This window comes from Helianthus annuus, chromosome 1 (assembly GCF_002127325.2).
Source record: "Helianthus annuus cultivar XRQ/B chromosome 1, HanXRQr2.0-SUNRISE, whole genome shotgun sequence".
Lineage (NCBI taxonomy): Eukaryota > Viridiplantae > Streptophyta > Magnoliopsida > Asterales > Asteraceae > Helianthus > Helianthus annuus.
The window spans coordinates 83123504-83144495 of NC_035433.2; the positions used below are offsets into that span (position 1 = coordinate 83123504).

At 33.9% G+C, this 20992-nt stretch overlaps 1 long non-coding RNA gene across 10 annotated transcripts; it reads left to right on the forward strand.

Moving 5' to 3' along the window:
• The first annotated feature begins 530 nt into the window (after window positions 1–530).
• On the forward strand, window positions 531–6297 carry LOC110915436. Of its 10 annotated transcripts, none has more exons than XR_002578984.2 (13): window positions 532–714; window positions 826–953; window positions 1039–1140; window positions 1281–1339; window positions 1495–1577; window positions 2218–2266; window positions 2352–2469; window positions 2566–3033; window positions 3129–3605; window positions 3694–3971; window positions 4911–5015; window positions 5109–5165; window positions 5309–5679. It is a non-coding gene; the product is annotated as an uncharacterized LOC110915436 (long non-coding RNA). The 10 variants fall into 10 exon arrangements; XR_002578982.2 differs by lacking the exon at window positions 826–953 and adding an exon at window positions 6101–6297 and having other exon boundaries at window positions 533–714; window positions 5309–5390; XR_002578983.2 differs by lacking the exon at window positions 826–953 and having other exon boundaries at window positions 533–714; window positions 5309–5390; window positions 5469–5679.
• Window positions 6298–20992: the final 14695 nt, after the last annotated feature.

Here is a 20992-nt window from a genome sequence, read left to right on the forward strand (position 1 = left end):
CGACTTAAACATCAGCTACTACGTTAGCTTTACCTTCGTGATATTGGATATCACAATCGTAGTCACTTAAAATTTCTATCCAACGTCTTTGCCTCATGTTCAATTCCTTTTGCCCAAAAATATATTTTAAAATCTTATGGTCTGTAAAGATAATGAACTTACTACCATACAGATAATGTCTCCAAATTTTGAGGGAAAAAATATTTACTCTAGAGGCGTAAGCAATTACTTTCTCGTGTTGCATGAGCACACATCCAAAACCTGATTTTGACGCATCACAATCTATTATCTATTATATATAATAAATAAAAGTCATTTGGGTCACGTGTCAACACCAGAGAGCCCCTGAATGCCCTTTTTCCCGCCCAACAGTGCATTCCCCTTCTTATTTCCCTTTATTTACAAACCACTGATTTCATAAAAAAGATGGCCCACATTTACTTTTTAAAAGGTCTGCCCACATATACAAAAGAGCAAACCATTGATGAACCACTGCCCATATTCAAAATCTTGACTCCAGATTCAAAATTCAAAACCGTATACATATATAACCTACATTATTCTGGCTCCACTTTCAAAATTCAATCCCTCTCTCAAATCCAGAGCACCTCCTTCTGCTTCAAACCCTAAAACTCCATCCGTACAGAGACGATTCTTCATCTAATCATCTTTCATCCCTACGATTTGAAACCGGATTTGATTAATCTCAACAAGGTAAGTTTTTATTTTATGATTCAGATTTTGTTTTTGATATTTGAAACCGGATTTGATTAATCGAAGTTCCCTTTATATTCTGATACACAATATCCACTATATTGACAGCAGATGTTTGTTCTTGCACGAGCTGTGATCACAATAATACTGATCGATCATGATTGGGACTTCGATTTGGATTGATTTTACTGTTTTTTGATGTTTTTAGAGTTGTTGGTTGTAGGAGTCTTAGGAATTAGGTAAAACCATTGGATTTTGAATCTCTAGCAGTTACGATTTATCATTTGGTCTCGGATTTTGTTTTCGATCACATGTCTGTTTCAGGTGGATTCTGGCCAGGTGGTTATGAAGGGAAGTGGCAGATGTCCAGTGACTGTTGGCGGTGGTAGATGGTAGTAGACAACAACAACAACCTGGACAAATGTAGTGAGTGTTCAGAGTTCAGACATATTTTAGTTTCTTAACTGTGAATGATTTCTGATGTAGTTTAATATTTAATTTACTCAAATTTTAATTGTTTAATACGGGTCTACATGTTAACTATTATTTCAAATTTTATTTTGTAGGATTGCTGACAAATCCCAAGTGTATACTCAACATGCTTACATGAGACCACTTGGAGTAGGTTTGTTTCTTACCTTCTGGGAATAACCAACACTCTGGATATTCCGTCTTTCTACTTTTTATGCAATTTGACCCAATTATTTATTAGTTAATCCAGTCAAATTTGTTTCAATATGTGAGTTTTTATGATATTTGTTTTTTCATTAATTGCTGTAGTGGCCATGATTTTGGGTATTGATGATGAGAATGGACCTAGACTTTTCAAATGTGATCCAGCTGGCCACTTCTTTGGTCACAAGGTATGTGAAATTTCAAAATGTTGATTTGATTATTATTAGTTATGAAATTGAAAAGCCAATTTTATTTATAGGATTACTTTCATATATATGTATATATATATATATCCTTTTAGAGGGTTAATTATTATCTCATGTATGTATTCTTCTAAATAATATTATATTCATTAATCTCATGGTTAATCAAATGAGTTGCGTATAATAGCATGTTTTTAGGAACAGACAACTGGGGAACCAATGTTATTGTCATGAATAATGGATCATCTCAACATATAATATTCTTTTTTTCGTTTATTCAGTGGAACAAAATGTTTTATGTAACTAATTTGAATATTTTGTTCTTAATTTTTCAAATGGGTAAATATGATACTTTAAGTGTATGAAGGTATAAGTTTTATAAGCATGTACATGAAGTTTTAGGTGTCGTTTGGTCCGCGAATATTTTTATGGAATTGGAATGTATAAATGGAATTGGAATTCAAGGGAATTTGAATTATTTCCATTGAAATTTGTATTATTTTTGGTTTGTAAAAATGCGATGGAATTGAAATGTGAAGAATAAGAAAATTACAATATTACCCATTGAGAACACCATCTCCCATTTTCCATTTGAGTTGCTGCTTCAAGTCCTCATTTCAAGCAGGGGCATTTCAAGAAACAAACAGAAACAGAGATCAACCTTAAATACATAGGTAAGGAAGGGTAAATCCGTCATTTTTTTTTCATGTGATATGATATGATTAAAAGTTAAAAAGGGTGTATGTGTTCGCGTTACAGATCCTACGTACATGATTCGAGCTGTTCCAAGTAATGCATCGGATAATGTTTACTGCGCTCTTCTGGCTCATAGTGCGGTTCACGGAGCCATGGTCGAGAATGTTACCTACCGTTTTACGTAAGTTAAAAACTTAAAATTACCGTTATACCCTTTGAATCATTTTCGTTCTGGGAAAAAAAGCACAAGTCAATCGAGTTATTGTTATATTTGCAGAGAATAACTGAGAAACAAAACAAGGTTGTAATTACTGATAGGATGTGGGCAAGAATGTTATCTTCAACGAATCAACCGAGTTTTTTGAATACGAAAGATATCATTGAGTCAGACATGGATGAAGCACCACCAACTCAGTTGCTAGATGACCGGGTGCTGGATAACGGGTTTGTGACCAAGGAAACTACTGTTTGCTGATTGTGGTCGCGCGAATACACTCTTTTTTTCAAGTTGCAAGAATTAAATAAAAGTCTTGGATCACTCATGTGTGTATATATATACGGTATAACGTAATGGCTGGTATATGAGGGCTGTCGGTTTAGATTTTCATGATCTGTGAAACCGAGATGATGGCTGCTTTATATTTGCAAGTCAGTATTGTGAGCCAAGCTCTCATCTTTGTCACCCGTTCTCGTAGCTGGTCGACCCGGCTTCTTACTGATGGGTGCTTTCCTTGCAGCACAACTGGTAATCTTTTTTCTACAAAAAGTTTCCAACTTTTTTAATTCTCAAAACAACCACATAACATAAAACATTAAAACCCGTATTTGCATAAATTTCAGGTAACAACTTTAATTGCGGTATACGCAGAGTGGGAATTCGCAAGAATCAAAGGAATCGGATAGAAATGGGTTGTCGTTATCTGGCTTTACAGTATCGTGTTTTATTTCAAACTCTTGATATAATGAAGTTTACGATCAGATACATAGTGGCAAGGCTTGGCTCAGCATGATTGACCAAAGGATATATTACTATATTTCAATAATTTCATCATTCACCAATAACCTTATATCCTAAACTTTAATGATGAACACTAAAACTTAACAAAACATTATGTGTGTTTTTGTGTAGACTGCTTTCACAACAAATAAGGATTATGGAAGAGAAGAAAGAGAGGCCCAATGGGCTCATGCTCAAAGGACTCTTCATGTGGCTCCATGCACCCAATACCTCAACCCTCTTCAACGAAAAGAGCAGCTACAGAGAATTGTCTTGTCTGAAATCGCTGAATAGGCCAAACGATGTGCTGAAGTTGCAAGGTACTTTAACTATTAACAATTAACTAAAACCAACTGTTCATTTAAAGTTGATAAGATTTAACTAACACTTGGATATGTGTATATATAGGCTTTGAGAGCTAGAAGGGATAACTAAAGCGTGAACAGTTGAATGTACTCTTTCTTGGGATAACTAATGCTGTCGTTTCTGTCCATACTTTTAAGCGGCACCAGATCCCTCATCGCCTGCAACTATTCTATAAGTTAAGGTATCTCTAAGTTTCGGTTTCCTTTTTAACAAGAAATAGCAACTCCTTCGTGATTAAATGGGTCATGTTCACGGGATTAATCGAACACGAAACCGGGTCGACCAACAATGGCCACAATTCGCAGAGCTACAGATCAATGGTATATTTTAATATTTTATCTTGGGTTACACAGTGTTTTGAAACCACTGTTAGGTTAAACAGTGTTTAAAACCACTGTTGGGTTAACCAGTGTTTTGAAACGACTGTTACGTTAAACAGTGGTTTCAAAACACTGTTGGGTAAAAACAGTGTTTTGTGGAGGAAACAGTGGTTCTTTTTTTCCAAACAATGGTCAAACAGCGTTTTAATTTTGGTCAAACAGCGTTTTAACTTTGGTCAAACAACGTTTTAACTTTTGGTCAAACAGTGTTTTAACTTTGGTCAAACAACGTTTTAACTTTTGGTCAAACAGTGTTTTAACTTTGGTCAAACAGTACTTTTGAACCACTTAGAATCATATTTTTGCAAGCGGTTGTTTCACTTTGGTCAAATAGCGGTTTGACTTTGGTCAAACAGCCGTTTGACTTTGGTCAAACAACCGTTTGACTTTGGTCAAACAGCATTTTAACTTTGGTCAAACAACGTTTTAACTTTTGGTCAAACAGTGTTTTAACTTTGGTCAAACAACGTTTTAACTTTTGGTCAAACAAGGTTTTAACTTTGGTCAAACAGTACTTTTGAACCACTTAGAATCATATTTTTGCAAGCGGTTGTTTCACTTTGGTCAAATAGCGGTTTGACTTTGGTCAAACAGCCGTTTGACTTTGGTCAAACAGCCGTGGTGAAACAACATTACAAGCGTTACAGTGGTTTGACTTTGGTCAAACAGTGGTTAAACGGTGGTCAAACAGTGGTTGGGTCAGGATAGGCTAGCCTAATAAAAAAATGGGTCAGGATGGGTATGGGTTAGCCGTATAATTTATATTGGTATCCTTTGCTTATGTGGCCGTATACAACATTTCACTTCTGATCACCTCTTTATTAGTACATCTATCAAATTATAAGATAAGATTGTTATTTTTTATTGCATGTGATTTAGAGCAACTAAGAGAAATACATTGGGTCAAATGATTGTCCTTTACTTTGCATTAACTCCTCCAAAGGTCGATTAGTTAATCACAAACTGAATCCATGGGATCTGTAGGTAAGTGCATTTATAATAATGCAAGTTGACGTCGTATTTTATTATATTTTTTGTATTCATAACTGATTATGAATGGATTGCATTCTTTGGCAGGGTTTAAATGCTTCACCCGGTCAGCATCTTAGCTATTAACAATGAGGATATAGATGAGTTAGTCACTTATTTATTTTTTAAACCAGTTTTGTTTAAGGCTTATTGATGTTGGTTAGATGATCTATGTTCAACTTTATTTGTTTAAGGCTTATTTATGTTGGTTAAATGATCTATGTTCAACTTTATATACATTGCAACAGTTAGAAGGATTTTGTTCTTGATCTGTCACCCAAAGTTATGATTCCTAGCATGGAGCAAAGAATCCGTTTTCTAAATGAGCAGGTCATCTTTATTTCTACTCAAATTAGTTATATTTTAATTTTGAATCCGTACTCATCTTCATTATGTATGCCGTTATAGATCTCTACAAATATGATAACAGATATTATGCCACTTTGCTGCATTTTGATAATGAAATTTTTGGTGTAGATATTATGCCACTTTGTAATGAGAACTTCTCATCTGTGTATATTAAATCGAAGGCTAGTTAAACATGTTTGTGGCTATTATTATTGTAAAACAACAAATGTGGTGTATAAAGAAATATTTAACGACCAGTGATTTTTTTCTATTCATTTTTTCAAATCATTGTAATCTAATCTTTACATAAGTAGTGTACCGTTTCTTTCATTTCAAAGTTTATATTTTCAATTATCTATATTTAGGCATGTTTTTAACTCGTGATTAAGTTTATGAAAAGTTTATAACTCTTCTTATAGCGAAGACATTAATATGTCATGTATTGTATGATCTTAAGTGTGTATTAATTAATAATAATAATTAACCTAAATAATTTTCTTGAGCCCGGGAGGCAATCCCGGGTAAAAACCTAGTATACTATAAAACCTGATCGTTGGCCTAAGATCTCTAAACGTTAATCAATTTTTACAAACGTTTGTAAAAAATGTTTATTTTACGTACGTTTGTAAAATGTTTTTACGTACAGGTAGTGAATATAAAAAATTTATTAGGTGTTTCTTTGACTTTCGTAGATGTTGGGGATTTTATGTGCAAAACACGAGGATAACGAACAAGAAATGAAGGCGAGTTGGGTGTATTTTATTTTTCGGGACTTTTTTTTGGTGATTTACGTCAGTGTAATTTTTGTAGATATGTTGGCGAGTGGCAATTTGGGAATTTTTTTGTTGTAAAAAATGCAAATTTACAAGGTATGACCGTGTCTCAAGACAAAATTTACATGCAATGCATTATGCATTTTAAATATATCTTGTAGGTTTTTAATTTATTTAAGTATATCTTATTTTATTTTATTTTGGATAAATCATTATATTGAGATTGAAAGAAAGTGAGTTGACAGGAAGAATGACTAATGTCTCAAGGTAAATCCCTAAACTACCATTTTTGTACTTTAATATTTTTTTATTAACAAAAGCTGATTCAATAAATCAAAATTAAAGGTTTGATCTAAGTCATTCAAACATACAAGATCAATTGTGATGAATTGTTCCAACGGTTCTCATAACTTAGTACAGTTCTCATTTTACCAAATCCCTCTATATATATATATATATATATGTAGGATAATGATGCATTAGGAACCACTCTTTATTGCAAGAATCGCGAGAATCAATGTGAACAGAACCAAAAATACATAAAAGAATATGAAAAACACAAAATTTTTTAATATTTAAAAATTTGCTATATTTGGTCACTATAAAAAAACAAACAAAAAATTTTCGTATAAAAAAACAAAGAAAAATTTTTTGATATCGATGCACATGTGCATATGTATCATTGTTTTGACAAATTCTGCAATACATTACTAGTATTAGACAATTTCACTTTCATTTACATTACTATCCGTAATACATTACTTTTTACATTACCAATATTAGAAATGCACATGTGCATCTATATGTATGAACATCATATAACGTGTTTTGGTACACTTCTCTGAATACACTTTCCATTTCATCTATCATACTATATATAATACACTACCATTACCTTCTACCATCCATAATACACTACCATTACCTTCTACCATCCATATTACACTACCATTACCTCCTACCATCCATAATACAATCAGTAGCGGACCCAGAAATTTTTTCCTAGGGGTGAGAAAAAAATTAAATTTTTTAGGACCCTAGCTATATAAAAGAATTCGGTTCATAGTTGGTCGGATCGGGTCGGGTCATGTAAAACAAGTAAACATAAATAAATATAGTTTTGCGGGTCGGATCAGATCGGGTCGGGTTGGGTCAATTTCAGTTTTCAAACAATCAAACCCTATTTCCTAACTTCCTATTACATTAACAAATAAAGTTTCAAGTAAAATAGTAAACAACATAAAAAACCATAATAAGTAAGTAAAGTACCAACAAAAAACCATCAAAGTTCAAACCCAACCTACTTCTTTTTACCCTAATCATTAAATAAAACAACAAAAAAACTTATGTAAGACATAACTTGGTCTTTAATTAGAAGAATCCGATGAAAAAAAGTGGTTCAACTCTTTTCCTCTTGAGAAATCGCGTCATAACTTCTCTACTCATGGTTCTTATCACATATAAATTGCTCCATAAGTTTATAAAACAACACTAAACACTTCAACAAAATAAATAATCATGTTCAACCAATACCATAGTCAATAATTTTAAAACATTCAAGCCCTAATTTTAAATGTTGATTAGTAATCATTTAAACAAACAAAGCTTAAAATAAAACAATAAAATAATTAACTACAAGTCTAGAACAACTAAAAACATCAAAAACACATAAAAAGATCAAACCCTTATACATCTATATTTTCTCCTAATCACCACATAAAATAACAAAAAAACAATCAATAAAAATGGACAAATCTTTGGGTTGGGTTTGGGCTTGGGTAGTTGGGTTAATAAACATTGATTGTAGTTTGGGTTTAGTAAAGTGAATAAGTGGTTACAAAATAATTATACAATTTGTGTTATATACTTATATATTCATAATAATTAGTGTTTAATTTTTTTTTATAAATTCATAATATTTTTTCTAAGGAGAGTGGTTGAAAATTCCAAGGGGTGCGGTTGGGATTTTCGACAAAAAATAGTAATTTAAACTTTTTTTTCAAGGGATGCGGCCGCCCACCCACCATTGCGGGTAGGTCCGACCTTGAATACAATACCATTACCAATATGTATAATATTTTCACTTCATGCAAATATACATCAACACCCTTCATACCATCCAAACAACACATTACATCATAAAGTGACAAATGTAATCAAACCATTAACCACTAGATGTAACTAGCCAAAAAACATGTATATGGGCCTACTTAATCATTCAAAACCACAAACTTTTTATACCAAAACACGTTATATCATTATGGTTATACATAATGATTCACATGTGTATTTTTAATATTGGTAATGTAAAAAGTAGTGTATTACGGATGGTAGTGTAAGTGAAAGTGCAATTGTATAATACTGGTAATGTATTACGGAATTTGTCAAAGAAATGATACATATGCATATGTGCATGGATAATTGTTACTCAAATTTTTTTCTCTTACTAAAGAAATATAGGGATTTTTAAAAAAAAATATTAAAAAAATTGTGTGTGTTTTTAGGTATTTTTTTGTGTTCACATTGGTTCACGTGGTTCTCGCAATAAGAGTGGTTCTCAAATGAACCTTGCCCTATATATATATATATATATATATATATATATATATATATATATGTGAAAGATAAAACCAAAACCTACTTGAGTTGAGAAAACTCAAAGAAAACCCTATGTAATATTTTTATTTTTTTTCTAAAAAAATAGGGGAATGTAACATAAATGTACTTGAACATTTTTATTAAAAAATGTAAAAAACGCCTACTTGTTTATTTTTAAAAAAATGTTCAAAATTAATTTGTATGTTACATTTTTTTACATATATATTATGTAACATGGAATTTTTAACATTTTTTTTAAAAAAAAAAACTACTTGGTGTTTTTTTGTTTTTCTTTTACAAAAATATTCAATATATGTATCTTACATTCCTTATTTTTTTAGACAAAAATAAAAATGTTATATGGGGTTTTTAGAAGGGTTTCTTGAGTTTTTTCAACTCAAGTGGGTTTTTGTTATATCCTTCCCCTAACTTTGCCATTTACACATGTGTAAATTTGTTATATTTACACGTGTGTAAAAAATCTAGTAAGAATAAATTATTTGATGTTGTAAATTCTTATTTTGATGTTGTATTTTTATTACAATGAGGTTTGTATTAAAAAAAATCGGTTTTGATTGGATTTTTCATTCGTTCTCACGGTTCTCGCAATATTTAGCGTTCTCAAGATAACCCCCCCCCCCTATATATAGGGGAGGGTTATCTTGAGAACGCTAAATATTGCGAGAACCGTGAGAACGAATGAAAAATCCAATCAAAACCGATTTTTTTTAATACAAACCTCATTGTAATAAAAATACAACATCAAAATAAGAATTTACAGCATCAAATAATTCATTTTTCATCTCAAAATCACTCTTACTAGATTTTTTACACACGTGTAAATATAACAAATTTACACATGTGTAAATGACAAACTTACATATGTGTAAAACAAATTATTTACGAATTCATGTAAATTTAAACGTGTAAATTAAATTTCTAACATTGTATTCTAATAATAATGATAAGTGTAAAAAGAAATTTTGACTTTGAATTATTTTTGACCAAGTTTTCCTGGTTTTTTCATCCGTTCTCACGGTTCTCGCGATATTTAGCGTTCTCATTTAAACCCTTCTATATATATATAGGCAGCCGCTAAAATGAAAACCACCCCCAGTTGTAAGAACCGCGAGAACCATTATCCACCAATCAGAATAAGGGTTAATTTGGTCATTTGATCCAAATGTCTTGTCCATCTTTTATGTTTATGTATTTGTTCAAGAAAGTCAAAATCTCTCTCCTCTCTCATCTGTTGGTGCAATAAAAGCTAAAGACTCATCAGGTTCTTTATCTCCATTAAGAGCATACGTAGTGGGGCGGTATGGCACCCCATAGCGCCGCCATGGCGCCGCCCACACCGAAACGCAGGGCGCTATGGCCGGAGATGGCTGCCATGGCGCGATGGAGATGGCGCCGTTATTCTGGTTCCTTTCCAACATTCCACCAATCAGAAACAAGCAATTTTTTTATATTAATTAATAAAGTTGAAAATTATTAAATAGGTAATGATGGGTAGGGGCTTTATGACTACGGGCTCTAGTGATATAACGCCCCATAAAGCCCCCGTGTGACGTGGCACGACACGTGTCGCATAACGCCCCACAAGGGGCTTTATGACTACGGATGGCCTAAATATGAGACTCACCATCAAAATATGAGACTCACCTGCTTCCTCCTCTCCCACTTGATACACATCCCCCTGTTAATAAACCGGCGACCAAGATACTGGTGGAGCCGGCGCCGTCATCCGACAACAAGCCGACACCCACACCCTCCTCCGACAACAACCCCCTAAACCACCTTTTCATCACACAGAACCGGTGAAATCCGGAGGCGGCGTGACATCACGAACAGAGAGAGAGAGGGGGGCTGATCGAGAGAGATGGGAAGAAGAAAGCTGGTTTGAGAGAGAGACGGCGGCATCCGTGCACGGCGACAGCAGCGTCGCCGCCGACGGCGGCGACGGGACGACGCCGGCTATGATGGTTGTTTGCTTTTCTTTTCCGTTCAATCTCGGGTTCAACGGGTTCAGGTTTGTTTCGACTCGGTTTGGTTGCGGGTGCGGGTTTATTTCGGGTCCCTTCTAGTTGGGGATTTTAGGCTTTGTTTTTGTTCCGATGAAGTTTGGGTGTGAAAGATGTCGCTGATGATGTTCGGGTTCAGACTCTCTCTCCTCTGTCATTTTCTCCGGCAATGGGTGGGTAAGGGGGTGTGAACATGTGGTGGCCGCCTTCTGTTGATTTTCTCCGGCAATGGGTGGGTGTGGGCTTGATCTGTTGATTTTCTTCTAGGTGTGAGTATGTTTTTCATTGAATAATTTAGGGTTTCTTTGAATTCTGATTGTATTATGTAGTATGATTTTGAAGTTACCGGTCGTTTTTTTGCATAAATGTGGTTCTTTTGCTATAAATTTGGGTTTCTGGTTATAAAACATTATGTTTAACATGTAACGCAATTTAGTACAGACAATTAGTATTTAACATGTAAAACAAATTTGACTTAAAATCACATAAAACGTTCTATGTGATTTTAAGTAACCTCATTTGTTTAACTGAACACTGTTCTTAAATGTGTTTGGAGATAAATCTATTTCCCAACCTTAAAAGTCAAATTTGACTTTAAAAATTGTGAAATAAACTGAAAAGTTCAAAGAAAAAGAAGTTGATGTCTTTCATAAAAGTAGAAAGTTTTACAAATGATCACGTAAACCGTAAACTTTTTAACGTAAAAACCGTAAACTTTTTAACGAAGGTGAGGAGTGTTTTTGAAAGTGTAAACTGTAAACTTTTTAACGTAAAAACGTAAAACGTAAAAAGTTTTTACGTAAAGCGTAAAAAGTTTTCCGTGAAACGTTAAAAGTTTTTAGGTAAATCGTAAAATGTAATTTTTTTTTGTAAAACGTAAAAACGTAAAAAACGTTAACGTAAAAAAACTGGCGCGTAAAACGTAAAAAAAACGGTAACGTAAAAAACCGGGGCGTTAAACGCAAAAAACCGGCGCGTAAAACGTAAAAAAACGGTAACGTAAAAAACTGGGGCGTTAAACGCAAAAAAGGTTTACGCAACACGTAAAAAGTTTTTTGGCGGTCGTAAAACGTAAAAAAGGTTTACCTAAAACGTAAAAACGCAAAAAGTTTACATAAAACGTAAAAACTGTTACGTACAAAAACGAGTAAAACACGGCGTTAAAAACGTAAATTACGTTAACGTAAAAACGGCGCGTTGAAAAAACGGCGTTAATAAACGGCGCGTAAAAAACGGCGCTAAAAAATTGGCGCGTAAAAATCGACGTTAAAAAACGGCGCATAAAAAACGGGGTTAAAAAATTGGCACGTAAAAAACGGCGTTAAAAAATTGGCGCGTAAAAAACGGAGTTAAATTTGCGCGTAAAAAACGGGGGCGTTGAAAAAACGACGTTAAAAACGGCGCGTAAAACAACGGCGTTAAAAAAATGGCGCGTAAAAAATAACGACGCTTGAAAACCCCCGGCGTAAAAACGGCGCGTCAAAAAAACATAAAACTTAAAAAGTTTAACGTAAAACTTGAATTGTAAAAAGTATAAAAAAACCTTATAAAGTTGTAATCAAATGTTTAAGCGTCGTTAAAAAAACGGCGTTAAAAAACGGGCAACAAAAAATGGGCGTTAAAAACGGCGCGTGGTAAAAAACAGCGCGTGGAAAAAAACGGCGTTTAAAAAACGGGCAAAAAAAACGGTGCGTTAACAAAACGGCGGTAGAAAACGGCGCGTAAAAAAAGGCGTTAAAAAAGGGCGCGTTAAAAAAACGACGCGTAAAAAACGGCACGGTAAAAAACGGCGTTAAAACGGCGCGTCAAAAAAACGACACGTAAAAAAGCCGGATGTAAAACGTAAAATTTTTTACGTAAAAGGTAAAAGGTTTTACGTAAAACGTAAAAAGTTTAACGTAAAACGTAAAAACTTTTACGTAAAATGTAAAAAGTTTAAATTTTTAACGCAAAACGTAAAAAGTGTACAAAAAGGGGCGCGTTATAAAAAGTGAAAAAAACGACGCGTTTAAAACGGCGTGTAAAAAAACGGCGCGTTAAAAAACGTGGAGAAACGGCGCGTTTTAAAAAAACGACGCTTGAAAAAGCGGCGCGTAAAAATGCGTAAAAAACCGGCGCGTTAAAAAACTTCGGAAAAACGGCGCGTTAAAAAACTTCAAAAAAACGGCGCATTAAAAAACTTCGGAATAACGGCGCGTTAAAACGGCGTGTAAAAAATTTGGCGCGTTAAAAAATGTGAAAAAACGGCGCGTTTAAAAAAACGACGCGTTTAAAAAAACGACGCTTGAAAAAAACGGCGCGTAAAAAACGTGTAAAAAACGGTGCGTTAAAAAAACGCCGATTGAGAAAAACGACGCCTTAAAAAAACGGCGCGTAAAAACGGCGGGTAAAAAACGGCGCGTAAAAAACGGCGTTAAAAACGGCGCGTTAAAAAAACGCCGATTGAGAAAAACGACGACTTAAAAAAACGGCACGTTAAAAAAACGTCGATTGAGAAAAACGACGCCTTAAAAAACGGCGCGTTAAAACGGCGCGTGAAATATGGCGCGTAAAAAACGGCGTTAAAAAACGGCGTGTTAAAAAACGGCGTTAAAAAACAGCGTTAAAACGGCGCGTTACGCTTGAAAAACGGCGCGTAAAAAAACGGCGTTAAAAACGGCGCGTCAAAAAAACGTAAAAAGTTTAACACAAAACTTAAATTGTAAAAAGTATAAAAATCTTTTAAAAAAATCTAAATTTAAAAATGTTTTTAATAAAGAAATTATGATTAAAAAATAAAAGTAATAAAAAGTAATTAATGAATAGGACAAAAAAGGTAATTTAAAATTAATATATATAAAAAGACAAAATAGAGTAATTTTACTTAAATACCCTTTTGGATTATAATATTAAAGACATAATAAGACAAAAAGCTTTTAATATTAATATTAACTACTTTTAATCACATCCATCCATCTAGTTGATCTAAGGGCCATAAAGTGGTTCTCATAGTTTTTACAACTAGAATTGGTTTTCATTTTAGCGATCCTATATATATATATATATATATATATATGGTAGGGATCCTAAGAGAAAGCACCCTATTTGAGAAACCTGAGAAGAAATCTGGAGCACACATTTTTCTAAGCTTTTCGTAATATACACATATGTATAGATTACGATTGACTATATACATATGTGTATATTACGAAAAGCTTAGGGAAAATGTGTGGTCCAGATTTCTTCTCAAGTTTCTCAAATAGCCTACTTCTTCTCACATGATCCTAACCCCATATATATATATATATATATATATATATATATATATATATATATATATATATATGTGTGTGTGTGTGTGGGGGGGGGGGGGTTTAGATGAGAACGGTAAATATTGTGAGAACCAACAGAACGGATGAAAAAATCACGAGAACTTGGTAAAAAACAATTAAAATTCAAAATTTTTCTTTACACTTAGAATACAATGTTAAAATTAAATTTACAAGTTTAGATTTTCGTGAATTGTAAATAAAATTTTTTTACACGTGTGTAAGTTTGCCATTTACACATGTGTAAATTTGCTGGATTTACACATGTAAAAATCTAACAAAAGTGGTTTTAAGAGAAAAAATGAATTATTTGATGTTGTAAATTTTTTTATATTGTATTTTAATTACAATAAAGTTTGTATTAAAAAAATTGGTTTTAATTGGTTTTTTCATTCGAACCTAGCCTCTTGAATAAGTATCCAGAACAAAAACCATTAGGCTAAAGTTTGGTTTCTGCGTAAAGTCGAGCTTATATTTTGTGTGTGTGTATATATATATATATATATATATATATATGGGTAGGATCGTTTGAGAAGCACTAGGCTAATTGAGAAACTTAAGAAGCATTATGGACCACATATTTTCCCTAAGCTTTTCGTAATATACGGATATGTATACTTTAAAATTGACTATATACATATGTGTATAATTCAAGATTTGACAATATACATATATGTATATAGTCAATTTTAAACCATACATACTAATATATTACGAAAAGCTTAGGTAAATGTGTGGTGCGGAACGCTTCTCAAATTTCTCAAATAAGCTAATAAGCTGGTTCCATTGAATCCAACCTTATGTACATAGTTTTACTTGTAAAAAATAAAGAGGGTTTGCTCTTTATATAAAAGAAAAAAAATTAGTATATCATAATTGATTGAAATACTATTTTCATACAAAATAGGAATGTAACACCTCGACCCGGATAGGGCTGACGTGTCACTATTACTGATATTAAAAACCAAACACAATCCATTTAACGAAGAAAAACTGAGTCTAAAAAATAAAAAGTCTTAAAATAAACCAAGAAATTCTAAGTCTTAATTAATTTGAATACTGAAATAAATAAAAGTCTTTATTCTTGAACTGCATTTTACTTTCATCATCACTAGTTCCCCCGAATACCTAACAACAAAAGACAACATAACAAAGAAAACTACGGACGGCTGAGCCAAAGGTTGCTCAGTAATGAAAAAATCAACAGTACAAGTAAATAACATACATAATAAAGTATAAAGTATGAAATTCAAAAATACTTTATTTCAAACTAGAAACCAAACTTCTACTGAAACAAAAACTGAACAATCTTTATCCAAAAAAAAAACTGAACAAAGTCCGAGGTATAACCCAATACTTGACCGGAACATAAACGAACACATATCGAAGCATATCATGACGATATTGGAAACATATCAAACATATATATATGTCAAACTACGTGACTACATAACAATAAATTAAGTCACGCAAGACGGAAGTACCCACGAGCCTAAACAAACCAAACGGGTACACAACTAGCTAGTTCATGCACCTATGAGACTGGGAGTGCGGTGTGCATCCATTGTTCCATTTCCATAAACCGAACCAAACCAAACCAAACATGCTCAGGTGACAGAGGACAAAAATTTAAGCCATGTAAATATCTACGGGCAACTGAACATAATGCTAATGAGAACATGCAACAATGATTACAATTACTAAGGTATAGTGCATGCTACAATGAAGTTATCAGATGTATGATACGAATATGGGACAACTAACGGAAACAGAAAAATCCATACAACAAAGTAACAGACATGATAGTTAAAACGTACTAAAATGAGACGACCAAAGAATACGTACCAAAGAGTCATAAAGATAACAAATAAAATACTACGATGTGAAAAACGAGAATCCGTACCTTAGTTGACCAAAGCAAAAGCAAAACAAATTGTCTTTAACGAGTTCGTGAACCTATTTCCCGTTATTTTTCAAATTAGTTTTATGTCACATTAATTGATTCGTTCTTTAAAGTGATTCCTGGAGACAAAATATCAGTCTTAGTCCTTATTTAAAATAACTAACAATATGTCTAGATTAAAACACCTACAAGTTAATAAATGTCTAGATTTCAAAGATATTAAACAATTTTTTTTACAGGCGACCAATATGCATTTTTATAACGAAACAAGTATTTATATTTTAGAAACAAAAGTCTAGATTTCGAGTTATCATACTGTGGATATTATAAGTCCATAGGATCCTTGTCTATTACCATATATATAACTAAAGTGTAGGTTTTCTTTATCGGAACACATATACGTCAACATCTTATAAAAATAAAAGATGAAAGTGCAAATTTTAGGTTTATAATATTCTAGTTCTAACAAGTAATAAAATTGGGTTTATGATGTTTTGACACACATCCGATTATTTAGAACATGCACACGCGCGCGTATATATATTACACTTGATGACTAATAAAATATGATAATATATATATCATGGACACTCCTGACACAATACACACATGCAAACAAATACATGCATGCATTAATACATACACATATAAAAACCAACGCGCACACATAGATGCATGAAAATACCCACTATGCATTAACATAAATGAATACACTAAGTAACCCCACACACATACATTAGGGATAGATTAGGGTTGTTCATGAGCCGAGCCAAGCTAGGTAAAGCTCTGAGCCGAGCCGAGCTAGGTGAAGCTCGGGCTCGGCTCGATTATAAACCGAGTTGGCTCGGCTCGGCTTAGATTTGAAACCGAGCTGAGAATCAAAGCTCGGGTTCGGCTCGGTTTGGTTTGACTCGATTTTAAAAATAAAAATTAGTACATAGCTCTAGAAATTAAGTAGTTTAAAATATTACTAAATACTTCAAAACAACATATTCAAAATAAGTTCAACCTAATTCATCACAAGCCAAAATTAAGTTAAACAACACAAAATAAGTTTTAAACTTCGACGAAATACAATATTAGTTCATTAGTATGGTAATCAACCTTCAAATAAGTCATATATATCAAATAACAAACCTAAATACATGTAAATAAAAATTAGTTTTTTGTAATATATTATAATGTATATAAAAATAAAATATATTACAAGTAAATGATCCGAGCCAAGCCGAACTGAGCTAACAAGCGAGCCGAGCTAGACTCACTTTCTAACCGAGCCGAGCCGAGCCGACTCGACTCACTTTCAAACCGAGCTATATCGAGCGAGCTTTTTCTAAGTTAAATCCGAGCGAGCTTCGAACGAGCTCCGAGTTTTGAACAGCCGTAACATACATGCATGACTTATATATGTATACACCTCTATTACCGAACTCACTGATTCGATGATCAAGATAAAAACGGAAAGCAGCGTGCTAATTGATCGGAGATTCGAAAGTGAAACGAAGAAGACTGTAGTTATCATATTTGACTAATTAATCTTTAATAGTGTTATTATTAAATTTTTTTTTTCTTTTGTTGGTTAACAAAAGCACCACAACCTTCTATTTAGGGCATGTTTTACTTAGCTTTTTGAAAGCAGCTTATGACTTTTTGGAAAAGTCAGGATGGAGTAGGGTTGTTTATGAGCCGAGCTGAGTCGAGCTAGGCCAAGCTCGGGCTCGGCTCGATTATAAACCGAGCTGGCTCGGCTCGGATTTGAAACCGACCTGAAAATCTAAACTCGGGCTCGGCTTGGTTTTAAACCGAGCTAGCTCGGCTCGGCTCGGCTTGGTTTGTCTCGATTTTATGAAAAAAAAAACTAATATATACCTCTTAAAATTTAATAGCCTAAAAATATTATTCAATAATTTAAAAAAAAATATATTCAAAATAAGTTCAACCTAATACAATTCAAACCAAAATCAAGTTTAACAACGCAAAATAAGTTTTAATTTCAATAAAATACAATATTAGTTCATTAGTATGGTAATCAATCTTCAAATATGGCATAAATATCAAATTACAAACCTATATACATGTAAATAATAATTAGTTTTTTTGTAATATATTATAATGTATATAAAATTAAAACTTATTATAAGTAAAATAATTCGAGCTAAACCGAGCCGAGCTACAAAGCGAGCCGAGCCGAGCCAGCTCGGCTCGTTACGAGCCGAGCTGAGCTAGGCTCACTTTCTAACTCACTTTTAAACCGAGCCAAATCGAGCGAGTTTTTTCTGAGCTAAATCCGAGCGAGCTCCGAGCCGCGAGCTTTTTGAACAGCCCTAGGATGGAGTAACTTTTTGGAAAAGTCACTTTTCCCCTCACATATGCCCTCTTTGCCAAACACTTTTCAGAAAAGCAATAAGCCAATAAGTTGTTTCAAAAAGCTTAGCCAAACATGCCCTTATTTTGAATTATATACATATTGTTACATATTATAATTTATACATATGAACGTATAAAATCATACAATTTTAGATATTTACTTTTTTATTTTAGATTTATATAAAAACATTCACTAATACTAGAATCACATAATACGATATGTGACACTATAACTTGTCGTAAAATGTATAGCATTTATTATATAAAAGTTGAAAAAATATCTGTAACTGTAACACCCCGACCCGGATAGGGCTGACATGTCACTATTACAAATATCAAAAACCAAACACAATCCATTTAACGAAGAAAAACCGAGTCTCAAAAATAAACAAAAGTCTTAAAACAAACCAAGAAATCCCAAGTCTTAATTAATTTGAATACTGAAATAAATAAAAGTCTTTATTCTTGAACTGCATGTTACTCTCATCATCAATGGTTCCCCAAGTTCCCCCGAATACCTGACAACAAAAGACAACACAAAAAGAAAACTACGGTTGAGCCAAAGGTTGCTCAGTGACGGAAAAATCAACACTACAAGTAAAGAACAGACATAATAAAGTATGAAATTCAAACAGACTTTATTTCAAACTAGAAACCAAACAAAAACTGAACAAAGTCCGAGATATAACCCAATACTTGACCGGAACATAAACGAACACATATAGAAGCATATCATGACGATATCAGAAACATAAGATGTCAAACTACGTGACTACACATAACAATAGATTAAGTCACGCAAGCGGAAGCACCCACGAGCCTAAACAAACCAAACGGGTACTATGGTAATTTATATTTAAATGTAAAGTATTAATATATATATACACACATAACAAACACAGAGTCTATACTCTCTCTCTCTCTCTCTCTACAAGATCTCCCTCTCTTTTGTACATTACCACCCACCACCTGACATCACCGTCACCGCCACCGCCCGCCACCCACCACCCTTGCACCACCACCCGACATCACCGCCACTATTCACCACCTCACCCGACATCACCACCACCATTCACCACATCACAACCACCCTACATCACCACCACCACCACCACCGGAATACCCTAGAACAATCACTGCGAAACCCACCATCTCTTATGCTATGTACAATGGAACCCTGATGGGTTTGATCCTCTCTACCAGACTATCAGCCCTCATAATCACCTCCTGCCGCCCCCACCACCACGCGACTACCGCCCTACCCACTCTCTTTTCACTCTTTATATGCTCCCCCTCTCTCTCTCTCCTACGTAACCAGACAACAACCAGCCGCAAGAAACCATCCACTATCTTCGCCGGTAGACGAAAGAAACCATTCACCATCATTGCGAGTTAACGCCACCTCTCTACCCCTGTCGCCGAAGAAAACCCTCCAACATTGCCGCCGGAAAAAAACTCTCCACAGCCGTTTCAGATCTTCTTAGATCCGCTTAGATATGTTGAGGTATTCTTCTTGTGTTCAAAAATCTTGACGAAATAGGCGGTTGTTTAGAGAAAACGTTGGGGGTACGGTGGTTTTGTTAATGGTGGTGGTTGCTGGTGGCGGTTGTTGCTGGTGGTGATGGTGTTGGTTGTGATTGGTGTATAATGGTTGTTGGTGGTTGGGGGCTGAGATTTTTTCGAGAGAGAAATAAATGAGAGCGGAAGGGATAAAGAGATTTATATATATGATTAATATAAAAAATCAATAACTAAAATACCCTTCTTATTAGATGTATAGCTACCAAAATGGCCTTACTTTAACTAAAATATTTAACGAAGTTAGAAGCGGGGAGTATATTAGAGAAAAAGTGGAAACATCAAGGAGGAAAGTGATCGATTTTAAATGATTGAGCCAAAAGCCTAAAAGCCTTGACCAAACTACAAGAAGTTAACTCTATTTTGTAAGCTTTAAGTTTTGTATTATTTGAGATATTTCAAATATCTTCTGCTAAACTGTAATACACTGGGAATCTATAGGGGTCTTTTTGTAATTTAAAGATGAAAAGATAAAACACGCAAGTACAGTCTATCCAATTAATCTGGATACTTCTTCAAAACTAAAGATTCCTATCCAAAAACGAAAACTCTAATCATACATTTCTTTCCCCAAAACGAAACCCTAATCATAAATCGCAACTGCAACTACTGTCGAGCCCTAAAAGCAATGGCGCCGCGTGCAGTAAACAAAGCCGATCCAATATGGCAATAATATATTGATAAAGAGCAATTAGATCTGAAGCATCATGTTCTGAGATGCAAATTTTGTAAGAAGGGGTTCAAGAATGGGGTGATTAAGAGGATGAAGGAGCATTTGGCAGGTTCGGGTAAAAATATTGCTGATTGTGAGGAGGTTCCTGATCCTGTTCGTATGTTAAATCTTATATGGTGGTTCAGTTGAGGGTGAAACTAGTGGTTTAAACGAGGTTGAAAATGCAGCTTTAATTGAGGGTAATTTGAATGAAAATACTACTGATTCTAACGAAATGTCTGTCTGGCCTAACATTAACAATAGGCAAGTTTTTTTGGATTGTGAAATAAGTTTTGAAGTTGTTAAATCTCCCTATTTTAA